The following is a 14873-nucleotide window of genomic DNA, read 5'->3' as shown; positions in this document are numbered from 1 at the left end:
AAAGTTCTCTCCGTGCTCTGTATCACTGTGTCTGTAATCCTCACCATGTTCAGGGTTTTCTAAAGTTCTCTCCGTGCTCTGCATCACTGTGTGTGTAATCCACACCATGTTCGGGTTTCTGTACAGCTCTCTCCGTGCTCTGTATCACTGTGTGTGTAATCCTCACCATGTTTAGGTTTCTGTACAGCTCTCTCCGTGCTCTGTATCACTGTGTGTGTAATCCACACCATGTTCAGGTTTCTGTCCAGCTCTCTCCGTGCTCTGTGTCACTGTGTGTAATCCTCACCATGTTCAGGTTTTTGCTAGCTCTCTCCGTGCTCTGTATCACTGTGCTGTGTGCCGGCTCAATGCAGCGTAATACACAGCGGAGTCGCTCAGTTGAAGCTCAGAGATGTTTCACCGGCTGATTTTCTTGGCAGTATCGACAGAAGCAGAAATTCTTCCCCCGGCAGCGGTTTCTTTATTCTCCTCCCCTGAAGTGTGTCTCTGAAGCAGGTATTCCAGAGCCTGTCCTGGGGACTGGCGGTACCAGTGTGCTGTGTACTGACAGAACCCTGAATATTCCCAGTTTAAAGTAACTGTGTCACCGGCAGCAGAGGTTTGGAAAGGCGTGGTCTTGGACCCCAGGGAATTGGAATCTGCAGGATAAAAATAAACATTATTTGTTCGTATATCCGCTGGTTCCCGGGTGTTTGTGAAGTGCATCCCACTGGTGTCTTTGTCTGAATTTACAGCCGGTTCGAACAGTTTATGCTTTTTCGAAATATAAAATATGTTCAAATGGTTAATAAGTGATATTTTATTTTACACACGATTTCTTCCGATCTGGAATGCAATGGCAGACAGCGTGTCGGGATCACATTTAGGAGTAACTTTCAAACTGAAAATCAACCTGTGCTGGACCTGTAAAAAATGCAGAGCAACCTTGAAATTTTGGATTAGTTGGAGCAATTTGATTGCATTGAAAGAGGATAAGCATCTACGCAAAGGGCCGAATGTAATCAAAGAACAAAGAACAAAGAAATGTACAGCACAGGAACAGGCCCTTCGGCCCTCCAAGCCCGTGCCGACCATACTGCCCGACTAAACTACAATCTTCTAAACTTCCTGGGTCCGTATCCTTCTATTCCCATCCTATTCATATATTTGTCAAGATGCCCCTTAAATGTCCCTATCGTCCCTGCTTCCACTACCTCCTCCGGTAGCGAGTTCCAGGCACCCACTAACCTCTGCGTAAAAAACTTGCCTCGTACATCTACTCTAAACCTTGCCCCTCTCACCTTAAACCTATGCCCCCGAGTAATTGACCCCTCTACCCTGGGGAAAAGCCTCTGACTATCCACTCTGTCTATGCCCCTCATAATTTTGTATACCTCTATCAGGTCGCCCCTCAACCTCCTTCGTTCCAGTGAGAACAAACCGAGTTTATTCAATCGCTCCTCATAGCTTATGCCCTCCATACCAGGCAACATTCTGGTAAATCTCTTCTGCACCCTCTCTAAAGCCTACACATCCTTCTGGTAGTGTGGCGACCAGAATTGAACACTATACTCCAAGTGTGGCCTAACTAAGGTTCTATACAGCTGCAACATGACTTGCCAATTCTTATACTCAATGCCCCGGCCAATGAAGGCAAGCATGCCGTATGCCTTCTTGACTACCTTCTCCACCTGTGTAGCCCCTTTCAATGACCTGTGGACCTGTACTCCTAGATCTCTTTGACTTTCAATACTCTTGAGGGTTCTACCATTCACTGTATATTCCCTACCTGCATTAGCCCTTCCAAAATGTATTACCTCACATTTGTCCGGATTAAACTCCATCTGCCATCTCTCCGCCCAAGTCTCCAGACAATCTAAATCCTGCTGTATCCTCAGACAGTCCTCATCGCTACCCGCAATTCCATCAACCTTTGTGTCGTCTGCAAACTTACTAATCAGACCAGTTACATTTTCCTCCAAATCATTTATATATACTACAAAGAGCAAAGGTCCCAGCACTGATCCCTGTGGAACACCACTGGTCACAGCCCTCCAATTAGAAAAGCATCCCTCCATTGCTACCCTCTGCCTTCTATGGCCTAGCCAGTTCTGTATCCACCTTGCCAGTTCACCCCTGATCCCGTGTGACTTCACCTTTTGTACTAGTCTACCATGAGGGACCTTGTCAAAGGCCTTACTGAAGTCCATATAGAGAACATCTACTGCCCTACCTGCATCAATCATCTTAGTGACCTCCTCGAAAAACTCTATCAAGTTAGTGAGACACGACCTCCCCTTCACAAAACCGTGCTGCCTCTCACTAATACGTCCATTTGCTTCCAAATGGGAGTAGATCCTGTCTCGAAGAATTCTCTCCAGTAATTTCCCTACCACTGAAGTAAGGCTCACCGGCCTGTAGTTCCCGGGATTATCCTTGCTACCCTTCTTAAACAGAGGAACAACATTGGCTATTCTCCAGTCCTCCGGGACATCCCCTGAAGACAGCGAGGATCCAAAGATTTCTGTCAAGGCCTCAGCAATTTCCTCTCCAGCCTCCTTCAGTATTCTGGGGTAGATCCCATCAGGCCCTGGGGACTTATCTACCTTAATATTTTTTAAGACACCCAACACCTCGTCTTTTTGGATCACAATGAGACCCAGGCTATCTACACCCCCTCCTCCAGACTCAACATCGACCAATTCCTTCTCTTTGGTGAATACTGATGCAAAGTATTCATTTAGTATCTCGCCCATTTCCTCTGGCTCCACACATAGATTCCCTTGCCTATCCTTCAGTGGGCCAACCCTTTCCCTGGCTACCCTCTTGCTTTTTATGTAAGTGTAAAAAGCCTTGGGATTTTCCTTAACCCTATTTGCCAATGACTTTTCGTGACCCCTTCTAGCCCTCCTGACTCCTTGCTTAAGTTCCTTCCTACTTTCCTTATATGCCACACAGGCTTCGTCTGTTCCCATCCTTTTAGCCCTGACAAATGCCTCCTTTTTCTTTTTGACGAGGCCTACAATATCACTCGTCATCCAAGGTTCCCGAAAATTGCCGTATTTATCTTTCTTCCTCACAGGAACATGCCGGTCCTGTATTCCTTTCAACTGACACTTGAAAGCCTCCCACATGTCAGATGTTGATTTGCCCTCAAACATCCGCCCCCAATCTATGTTCTTCAGTTCCCGCCTAATATTGTTATAATTAGCCTTCCCCCAATTTAGCACATTCATCCTCGGACCACTCTTATCCTTGTCCACCAGTACTTTAAAACTTACTGAATTGTGGTCACTGTTACCGAAATGCTCCCCTACTGAAACATCTACCACCTGGCCGGGCTCATTCCCCAATACCAGGTCCAGTACCGCCCCTTCCCTAGTTGGACTGTTTACATATTGTTTTAAGAAGCCCTCCTGGATGCTCCTTACAAACGCCGCCCCATCTAAGCCCCTGGCACTAAGTGAGTCCCAGTCAATATTGGGGAAGTTGAAGTCTCCCATCACCACAACCCTGTTGTTTTTACTCTTCTCCAAAATCTGTCTACCGATCTGCTCCTCTATCTCCCGCTGGCTGTTGGGAGGCCTGTAGTATACCCCCAACATTGTGACTGCACCCTTCTTATTCCTGATCTCTACCCATATAGCCTCACTGCCCTCTGAGGTGTCCTCTCGCAGTATAGCTGTGATATTCTCCCGAACAAGTAGCGCAACTCTGCCTCCCCTTTTACATCCCCCTCTATCCCGCCTGAAACATCTAAATCCTGGAACGTTTAGCTGCCAATCCTGCCCTTCCCTCAACCAGGTCTCTGTAATGGCAACAACATCATAGTTCCAAGTAGTAATCCAAGCTCTAAGTTCATCTGCCTTACCCGTAAAAAATATTAAGGTAGATAAGTCCCCAGGGCCTGATGGGATCTACCCCAGAATACTGAAGGAGGCTGGAGAGGAAATTGCTGAGGCCTTGACAGAAATCTTTGGATCCTCGCTGTCTTCAGGGGATGTTCCGGAGGACTGGAGAATAGCCAATGTTGTTCCTCTGTTTAAGAAGGGTAGCAAGGATAATCCCGGGAACTACAGGCCGGTGAGCCTTACTTCAGTGGTAGGGAAATTACTGGAGAGAATTCTTCGAGACAGGATCTACTCCCATTTGGAAGCAAATGGACGTATTAGTGAGAGGCAGCACGGTTTTGTGAAGGGGAGGTCGTGTCTCACTAACTTGATAGAGTTTTTCGAGGAGGTCACTAAGATGATTGATGCAGGTAGGGCAGTAGATGTTGTCTATATGGACTTCAGTAAGGCCTTTGACAAGGTCCCTCATGGTAGACTAGTACAAAAGGTGAAGTCACACGGGATCAGGGGTGAACTGGCAAGGTGGATACAGAACTGGCTAGGCCATAGAAGGCAGAGGGTAGCAATGGAAGGATGCTTTTCTAATTGGAGGGCTGTGACCAGTGGTGTTCCACAGGGATCAGTGTTGGGACCATTGCTGTTTGTAGTATATATAAATGATTTGGAGGAAAATGTAACTGGTCTGATTAGTAAGTTTGCAGACGACACAAAGGTTGGTGGAATTGCGGATAGCGATGAGGGCTGTCTGAGGATACAGCAGGATTTAGATTGTCTGGAGACTTGGGCGGAGAGATGGCAGATGGAGTTTAATCCGGACAAATGTGAGGTAATGCATTTTGGAAGGGCTAATGCAGGTAGGGAATATACAGTGAATGGTAGAACCCTCAAGAGTATTGAAAGTCAAAGAGATCTAGGAGTACAGGTCCACAGGTCATTGAAAGGGGCTACACAGGTGGAGAAGGTAGTCAAGAAGGCATACGGCATGCTTGCCTTCATTGGCCGGGGCATTGAGTATAAGAATTGGCAAGTCATGTTGCAGCTGTACAGAACCTTAGTTAGGCCACACTTGGAGTATAGTGTTCAATTCTGGTCGCCACACTACCAGAAGGATGTGGAGGCTTTAGAGAGGGTGCAGAAGAGATTTACCAGAATGTTGCCTGGTATGGAGGGCATAAGCTATGAGGAGCGATTGAATAAACTCGGTTTGTTTTCACTGGAACGAAGGAGGTTGAGGGGCGACCTGATAGAGGTATACAAAATTATGAGGGGCATAGACAGAGTGGATAGTCAGAGGCTTTTCCCCAGGGTAGAGGGGTCAATTACTAGGGGGCATAGGTTTAAGGTGAGAGGGGCAAGGTTTAGAGTAGATGTACGAGGCAAGTTTTTTACGCAGAGGGTAGTGGGTACCTGGAACTCGCTACCGGAGGAGGTAGTGGAAGCAGGGACGATAGGGACATTTAAGGGGCACCTTGACAAATATATGAATAGGATGGGAATAGAAGGATACGGACCCAGGAAGTGTAGAAGATTGTAGTTTAGTCGGGCAGTATGGTCGGCACGGGCTTGGAGGGCCGAAGGGCCTGTTCCTGTGCTGTACATTTCTTTGTTCTTTGTTCTTTGTTCTTTGTAATGCTCCTTGCATTAAAACATATGCACTTCAGGCCACCAGACCCGCTGTGTTCAGCAACTTCTCCCCGTCTGCTCTGCCTCAGAGCCACACTGTCCCTATTCCCTAGCTCTCCCTCAATGCTCTCACCTTCTGACCTATTGCTCCCGTGCCCACCCCCCTGCCATACTAGTTTAAACCCTCCCGTGTGACACTTGCAAACCTCGCGGCCAGGATATTTATGCCTCTCCGGTTTAGATGCAAACCGTCCATCTTATACAGGTCACACCTGCCCCGGAAGAGCTCCCAGTGGTCCAGATAACGGAAACCCTCCCTCCTACACCAGTTGTTTAGCCACGTGTTTATCTGCTCTATCTTCCTATTTCTAGCCTCACTGGCACGTGTCACAGGGAGTAATCCCGAGATTACAACCCTCGAGGTCCTGTCTTTTAATCCTGCCGCACTCGATTCCATGATGTATATTACATTTTAGTTTTCAGTTTCCTTGGAGAGAGACAAACCGAGGGAAAATGTTACTTTCACAGGCAATCTGTTTCCAAAACGGTTGTCTGATACGAAGCCAACTGTATTGCGTCAATCCGTACAGCGAAATTATTGCGATTCATCAGCACCAATTGGGTCTAACCTAAGTTAAACTTTGATGACCACAAATTTATTGCAGTTCAACATCTCTCCGACGTTTCGATCTGCTTTTCCATCTATTTGTCGGTCTGTCAGCTTTCTTCTATTAGCATCATTTTTCCGTATATCACTTCAATGTGAAATATTTCCGATAAGTTTCATTTTATTTCTACATTTACTTTGTACTTGTTGCCTTTTTTGCAATGGTGCAAACGTGTCCCAAAATCTCTCAGGTGTCGGTTGGATTCAGTGTGTTCAGTTTCCGCGGTGGGTTTTCCTGTTACTCACTGGGAACTGCCTCTTCGGGCTCTCTGACAATAACAATTCTTTCCGTCATGAACTGATTCTCTCCTGGGTCTTTTTTTCCCTAACTTTTACATTATGCAAAATCGGCAGAGCATAAAGAGGCCATTCACTCCAACTGATTTATATTGTGAGTATTCTGCAGGCAAAGAAAAAAGAATAAAGAACAAGGAACAATACAGAACAGGAACAGACCCTTCGGCCCTCCAAGCCTGTACAAGTCATGATACCAACCTTTGCTAAAACCCTCAGCACTTCCTTGTGCCGTATCCCTCTATATCCATCCTATCTATGTGTTTGCAAAGATGCCTTATGAACGTCATTAATGTATCTGCTTCCACAACCTCCCCTGGCAACGCGTTCCAGGCACTCACCACCCACTGTGTAAAAACCTGCCTCGCACATCTCCTCTAAATGTTACCACACGGACCATAAGCCTATGCCCCTTGCTGACTGACCCCTCCACGCTGGGAAAGCGTGCCTGCCCGTCCACTCTATACATGCCCCTCATAATCTTGTGGACGTCTATCAGGACACCCCACGGCCTACGTCTTTCTAATGAAAACAGTCCAAGTCTATTCAGCCTCTCCACATAGCTAACACCTTCCAGACAAGGCAACATCCTGGTAAACGTCCTCTGCACCCTCTCCAAAGCCTCCACATCCTGCTGGTAGTGTGGTGACCAAAGTTGTGCGCAATATTCCAAGTGCGGCCTTACAAAGTTTCTATACAACTGTAGAATGACTTGCCAGGTGTTATACTCGATGCCCCGACAAATGAAGGCAAGCATTCTGTATGCTTTCTTGACCACCTTGTCCACTTCTGTTGCCACCTTCAAAGATCTGTGGACATGCACGACCAGATCTCTCTGACTTTCTATATTCCGAAGAGTTTTGCCACTTACTGTATATTTCCCCTCTATGTTCAACCTAGCAAAATGCATTACCTCACAGTTGTCCGGATTAAACTCCACCTGCCATTTCTCTGCCCAAGTCGCCAAACTATCTGTGTCCTGCTGCATCTTCTGACAATCCTCAACACTATCTGCCACTCCACCAACCTTGGTGTCATCCGCGAACTTACGAATCAGACTGGCTACATAGTCCTCCAAATTGTTTATGTACACCACAAACAACAGAGGCCCCAGCACTGTGGAACGCCACTAGTCACAACCTTCCATTCAGAAACCCCCTTTGCTACCCTTTGCCTTCTGTGACCGAACCAGTTCTGTATCCATCTTGCCACCTCACCTCAGACCATAATCCCAGATGACCAAAGACCGTTTTCCCCTTTGAGGGGGAGAGCTGACTGGTGGTGATTTAACGTGATCACCGCACCTCAGGCGAGGGAAACGTCATTTCGGTCACTGCCACAATCAATGCTTCTTTATTAATAACATCAAAACATCAGTCGGTACGAGAATTGAAACTACGCTGTTGGCCTTGCTCTGTATCACGAGCCAGTTGGCTGTTTAGCTAAACCACCCCCCTGCATAATGCCCTATTTACCTGGATCAGTCAGGAAAATTATTTGCACCACCACCATCTCATTATACTCTTCAAATTATTGGAGATTTATCTCAATTCTCCTCAAGGATCTCTGTCCGCAGAGAATGGTGGCACAACTTCTTCACCTTTTCCTGTGAGATGTATATTGCTGCTGATCTCTTTCCTCAGAAATTTAATAAATTGCAACATAGAATCGAACAAATCGGCAGGGGCTTCCATTTAACTTTGAACCCATCTCGGCCTTTCAGAAATAACCCGCTGATCTCAAGCCTGAACTACGTTTTCCCGTAGTTTCTCTACGTCCCTTGATTCCTTTAGGTTCTATAACTCTATCCAACACTGCCTTGAATATAGTCAACCACGGAGTACTCACCGCTTCTGAGATATGGAATTCAGAAATTCACAACAATGAATTTGACTGAAGAAAATTCTCCTCTTTTCAGTTTTAATATTTGAACCTGTATTCTCAAACTGACCCCGAGTTATACTTCGCAGCCTGAGGAAGAAGCAACCCAGAATCTGTCCCAACAAGCCGCATAAAAATGTTATATTTTCTAAAGAGATCAACTCTCATTCCTCTAAACGTCTGTTTTCGCTTCATACTCTCTTTCGGAGGATAATCCTTTTATCTCTGGAAATAGATGGATGATTATTTCCTCACTTCCTTCAAAGCATGTCGATCCTTTCTCAAGTAGGAGCCCAAATCCTTTACATAGAATTCTAGACTGGGATTCATTTCGGTCACTGCCACAATCAATGCTTCTTTCAATTGTGTTCAATAGGTTCATCAGCTGAGGTGGCGAGTGAGGTGTATATATTGCAAAGGCGAGCAGCTCATGCATAAATCTTCCTCATAGTTACCAAAGAGACAACTTGCATTTATAGCAGAGTTAACACAATGACAAGCCCATGCAGCTGCTAGTGCCATAGTATTTCCGATGCCAAAGCGGGTGCAAGATGGTGTACCGAGTGGTCTGTTCAAATGTCACTCTTTAGACTTTGCAACGGTTTGATAAAACTAAATGGCTTGCGAGGTCATTATTGTATTGGTCATTAAAGAGTAAACTACATTGCTTTGTGTCTGCCGTCCAATACCGAGTAGATCAGACAAGAACGACATATTTCCTTCCATAAAGAGCGTTACTGAACCAGATGGCTTGCAATAATCGACAATGGTTGCACGCTCACCATACCAAGACTAGCTTTTACTTCTATTTGTTTTATTTATTGAATTTAAATTCCACACGTTGATGTGCTGAAATCTGAACCCATGTTACCGGAGTATTGGCATGGTTTCTGGATTACTGGTCCAATTACATTATCACTAGTTCTCCACATCCAACCTTTCTCGTCTGTAATACGGTTTGGTTTGGAGTCACTTACCGGGAGTGACCGTCACAACCGTTCCGGATCCATCTGCATCACCATCTTTCAAAACGTATCACAGTGACACGGCTCTCAGTCTCACCAGTACAAGAACCGCCTTTGCGTCAACCTGTCGGAAAATCATCACTGGACAGTTTGAATTGCAAAATTATTCAGGAGTTTTAGATAAATAAACAATAATCAATGTTTCAAGCTACCTGTCGGTTCAAAGGATTCTGTGTGAGGCCTTGGGCCCTTATAACATCGCCCCAAGAACATTGCCCGGAGATGTGATCTTCATATTAACTGAGGACAATCCGAACTGACATAAAAAAAGAGTGTTGTCCTCCAGAAAGATAACTGAATGGCGAAAATAAATAAAATCACACTGGAATACAATAATAATAAGACCAACCGGATAATTCACTCTCCGTGCTCTTGAAAATATATTTCAATTGTGGCGGTAATTGCTCAGGGCCCTTCCACGGTGACAGTTCCATCCAACATGTGTGCAGTACCAGTGATGAGCGTTGCAGTAGTAGGTGGCGCTGTCTTCAACTCTCACATCCAGAACTTCCAGCGAAAATGACTGTTTTGCTTTTTGAGTCCTGACAACAAATCTCCCTCCACTCCAGATCGGCGTCCAACATGTCCCGGTCCGAGATTGTCGAAAGAAATTCCCAATTTGAAAAAAGCCCGATAACCAGCATTGAAAACACAGTTTATGGTGAGAGACTGGCACTCCTCCCTGGTCACCACTACCGGGCTCTGTGTCACTGACTGACTCAGGCATCCTGGAAATTAAACAGAGACAGTTTAATGGCCCATCAAAGCCCAACCACAACGGGGATGAAATCCGAGACAGTGTCTGTAATTGGGATGGACTCGGGCAGCTTTAGATTAAATTCACAAAACATGGGACAGTCTTATCGTATTCACGGGGTAAGACGACACACAGGATGAAAACAAGGAGGATTTCCATCGCTCTGCTGCTTGGAGCTGATGGTATATATGACGAGGAGATGGAGACTGCTCTGGGAGAGTGGGCCTCAGAGCTGGACTGAAATACTTTAGGGGGTAGTGCTGGTTTGCAAATGACGGTGTGACGCGTATCCCCGATGGGTCACAGGGTGCCCTGTTTCTCTCTGAGTGTGCGTTCTTTGAATAAGTGACAGGCTTATAAAGGGACCTGCGGTCTCGTGTTGTTCCGCCGAGTCTGGAAGTCTGACGTGAAGTCAGCTTATTTGTGTGTTGTTCAGTGGCCTACCGGGTTGGTGAGGGATTTTCAGTTGTTTCTGTTGATAATGCCTGCCTCCCTCATTGCCCCACAGTAATAATCTGTCGGTCCGCCTTTGTCTGTTTAGCAAGCGGCATGTTTTGAGGGTGGGATATGGCAGAATCTCACCTTGCAATTGTATTTACAACAAAAAATGCTGTATAATTAATCTCAGCAGGCCAGATAGAATCTGCGAATAAATAAATAGAGTCAACGTTTCGTGTCTGTCTGGCTCCTTTCATAGCTGACTGCCGAAAATGATCAAACATCTCTCTAAATGGACTGTTGAGGTTTCAGTTCAACCTTTGATCCAAAGGCCTTAGACCTGACAACTTCCCTGAGTCCATCGCCTGAGGATCGTGTTCTAGCAGTAGACACGCGCCTTGCATTGCCAATATCCGGGAAAGATAGAAATAGGCCTGATCAACAATCTAAAGTGGCATGGAAAGGAGAGAAGATAATTTTAAAAACAAACTTGAGGATTTCGGGACTTCACACCAGTTTGTTAACTGTAAGTCACGCAGACATGAACTGGCCAACACCACAAAAAGTGGGTCGACGGTTTAATCGACCTCAGAGCAGTTCGGTATGGGTTGCCCCTGAGCACGAATGTCCAGTCAAAGACAGAAACCTCATCTGGTGCACGGGAATAACGAATACACACACACAATGTTTTACTTCATACATAAGCTTTGCACATTAAATGTTTATCCAATTTTTTTCAGATTTTGAATGGTATTCTTGAATGTATTTTCCCAAACCTGGCAGGCCGAACAACAAATAGCATGAAACTGTTTATCCTCCTAGCTACCACGCGAAAAACGTGTCCTGTATAGCACTGTTAAGGTAAACAAATGTCCCTATGGCCGGTAGTATTGCTAGAGAGGCCGATGATGCTGATCATTAAAGTCATCGTCAGCAATGTCAGGTCAAGCACAAAGATGCTGTCAATATCCAATGAATCCCGACAATGCAGAAGGAGACCATTCAGTCCATCGAGTTCGTACCCACCCTGCGAAAGAACTGGAGTCCTCGGCCCACTCGCCCACCTTATAATCATAACCTCGCGTATTGATCATGGCTAATCCAGTTAATCTGCACATTTCTGGGCTGTGCGAAAAACAGGAGCACTCGTAGGAGATCCACGCAGAAAACGGGAAAACGTGCAAATAATATTCAGATTACAGCACAGTCTAACATCAATACACCTCAAATCTTTACAAATATTCTGAAAGAGTACTAATAATTGAATGTTTCTCAATTAAGATTTTAAGGTGAACTCAAGCACATGATTAGGGTATAGACTTTTTACGAGCGGTATCATGCATTGATAAACAATTCTCCTAATTTTCTTAGTTACAACGTAACGTCGCAGTGGTCATTCTATTACAAAGTTGAACCTGCAATCCCTGGGTTTCCAGGTGAAAATGCAAATAAATCAGATCGAATATAAGGAGCAGCAATCAACCATACGCTGCTTTGTTAGCAAGGCTTCATCTCACCATCACGGGAAGTTTCTGATATATATCTCGAGTATGTGATGACTTATGGAAGTGATGGAAAATTGCAGTAGACCCCATACTTGACTTGACGATAATAAAATTCTATTTTCTTAACTTACTAATTCATAACTTACATTAGATAGATTGGCGAAATTTCCAGAAGTTCTAACTCCCGAAAGGGAAGGAACTTCGATAGCTGCAGCAGCGGGTGTTTCTCCACAAAGAGACCCCAGCTACCCGGACACACCCTACTGGACAGGATGCTAAAACGTGTCAAACTAGGAGGGCGCACATGTGGTGAAATATATGGGCGACCTTTACAAGAGGTCAGGATGCCACTGGATAAAACGCAGCATAAATGGGGGGAGGAAATAGGCTTGGAGATAGGGGGAAGATGCGGATCGAAGTGCTGCACAGGATCAATTCCACCTTCTCTTCTGCAGGCTCTGGGTCACTGTCCGTGTGGTGTTTGCACATTCTCCCCGTGTTTACGTGGGGTTATCCCCAAAACACAAAGATGTTCAGGGTAGGTGGACTGAACACGCTAAAATTGCCCCTCAATTGGAAAAAATGGATTTGGCACTCTAAATTTTAAAAAGTTTTTAAAAAGGATGGGAGGCAGAAGACGGGAAATTATATGCCGGTTAGCCTGACTTTGGTCGTTGGTAAGATTTTAGAGTCTGTTGTTGAAGATGAGATCACCGAGTACTTGTAAGTGCATGGTAAAATAGGAATGAGCACGGCTTTGTCAAAGGGTGGTCATGTCTGACAAATCTGTGGGAGCTCTTTGAGGAGGTAACAAGGAACTGCGGCAAAGGAGAATCAGTGGACGTGATTTATTTAGATTTCAGAAGGCCTTTAACAAGGTGCCGCCTGGGAGATTGTTCAAAGTGTTAAGAGCCCATGGTGTTAAGATAAAGACATTGGCATGGATAGAGGATTGGCTGACTGGCAGAAGGCAGAGAGTGGGGATAAAGGGGTCTTTTTCAGAATGGGAGCCGGTGACTAGTGGTGTGCATCAGGGGTCCGTGCTGGAATCACAACTTTTCAGAATATACATTAATGATCTGGAAGAAGGAACTGAAGGCACTGTTGCTAGGTGTGCAGATGATACAACGATAGTATTGAGGAAGCAAGTGGGCTGCAGATGGATTTGGAACGGCTAGGTGAATGGGCAATGAAGTGGCAGATGAAATGCAATGTGGAAACGTGTGAGGTTATGCAGTTTGGAAGGAGGAATTTAGACATAGAATATTTTCTAAATGGGGAAATGCTTCTGAAACCAGAAACACAAAGGGACTTGGATGTCCTTGTTCACGAATCTATCAAGGTCAACGTGCAGGTTCAGTCGGCAGTTAGGAAGCCAAATACAATACTGCATTCGTGCCAAGAGGGTTAGAATCGAAGACCAGGGATGTACTTCTGAGGCTGTATAAGGCTCTGGTCAGACTCAAATTGGAGTATTTTAGGCAGTGTTGGGCCCCGTATCTAAAGACAGGTGTGATGGCCTTGGAAAGGGTCCAGAGGAGGTTCACAAGAAGGATTCCTGAAGTGAAAAGCTTGTCGTATGAGAAACGGTTGAGAATCCTGGTCTGTACTCGTTGGAGTTTAGAAGGATGAGTGGGGGGGGGGGGGGGGGGGGGAGGATCTTATTGAAACTTACAGGATACTACGAAGCCTGGATAGAGTGGACATGGAGAGGATGTTTCCACTTGTAGGAAAAACTAGAATCAGTGGACACAATCTCCGACTAAAGGGACGATCCTTTAAAACAGAGATGAGGAGGAATTTCTTCAGCCAGAGAGTGGTGAATCTATGGGATACTTTGTCGCAGACAATTGTAGAGGCCAAATCACTGCGTGTCGTTAAGACAGAGATAGATAGGTTCTTGATTAAAAAGGGTATCAGGGGTTATGGGGACTAGGCAGGAAAATGGTGATGAGAAAAATATCAGCCATGATTAATGGGTCTAGTGGCCTAATTCTGCTTCTATGCCTTATGATGATGATGATAATAACCGCTTATTGTCACAAATAGGTTTCAATGAAGTTACTGTGAAAAGCCCCTAGTCGCCACATTCCGGCGGCTGTTTGGGAGCCCGGTACGGGAATTGAACCCGTGCTGCCGGCCTTGTTCTGTATTACAAGTCAGCTGTTTAGCCCCCGTGTGGTAAACCAGCCCCAATGGTCTTATGGTCTTTAAGCAATGTGCGCCCAACTCTCTGCTTTATCTGTATGTTTCACTCAAACGATCAGGTACTCGGTGTGTTAAAGAAAATTGCTTTCTCTGCTTCTCCTTCAGAACTCATCTGATTAAAACACAGCCTCCTCCGTCCTTGGACAGTGCCAGATCTTGGTGGTTGTCTCTGGACTATGAACTCGGTAAAGTCATGCCTTCTTTCTCCAAATATGTTACTCACGCCATATGTTGCTCAATCGCATGAGATTAACACAAACGTTCGAAAAGTAACTGCACAGGAAATAGGTAAATATTTGGATACTGGAATCATCAAGAACTTCCTGTTCCATTCCCGCATCATTCATTCCCACAATCAGATCATTCAGCACAAGGTGCCTATCTGATCTCTGAGCAGAACTACTAAATTACTCTCACTCCACTGCTCCGTTCCGCTGCCTTGCTAAAGGTTCAATTTCAGGACGTTATCCTATTCCTTTTTTTACTTTTAAATCCGCTTCCACCAGCCTTTTAGTCAGTGAACACGTCAGAAACACTCACATTGCAAAAGAAATACATGCGCAACTTGTCTTTGGTTCTTTGGCAGATGCCAATCCTTCAAATGAAAATCCTCTGGTGACTGAACCTTCTGCCACTAGAGGCAAT

General features: G+C 45.3%; 1 pseudogene; it reads right to left on the bottom strand.

Annotated features, from left to right (window-relative positions):
* Positions 1–324: 324 nt before the first annotated feature.
* On the bottom strand, positions 325–14575 carry LOC140405614 (uncharacterized; annotated as a pseudogene).
* Positions 14576–14873: the final 298 nt, after the last annotated feature.

This window comes from Scyliorhinus torazame, unplaced genomic scaffold, assembly GCF_047496885.1.
Source record: "Scyliorhinus torazame isolate Kashiwa2021f unplaced genomic scaffold, sScyTor2.1 scaffold_151, whole genome shotgun sequence".
Lineage (NCBI taxonomy): Eukaryota > Metazoa > Chordata > Chondrichthyes > Carcharhiniformes > Scyliorhinidae > Scyliorhinus > Scyliorhinus torazame.
Note: the sequence above shows the minus strand (reverse complement) of the source record. Positions and strands in the feature narration are given on the sequence as shown.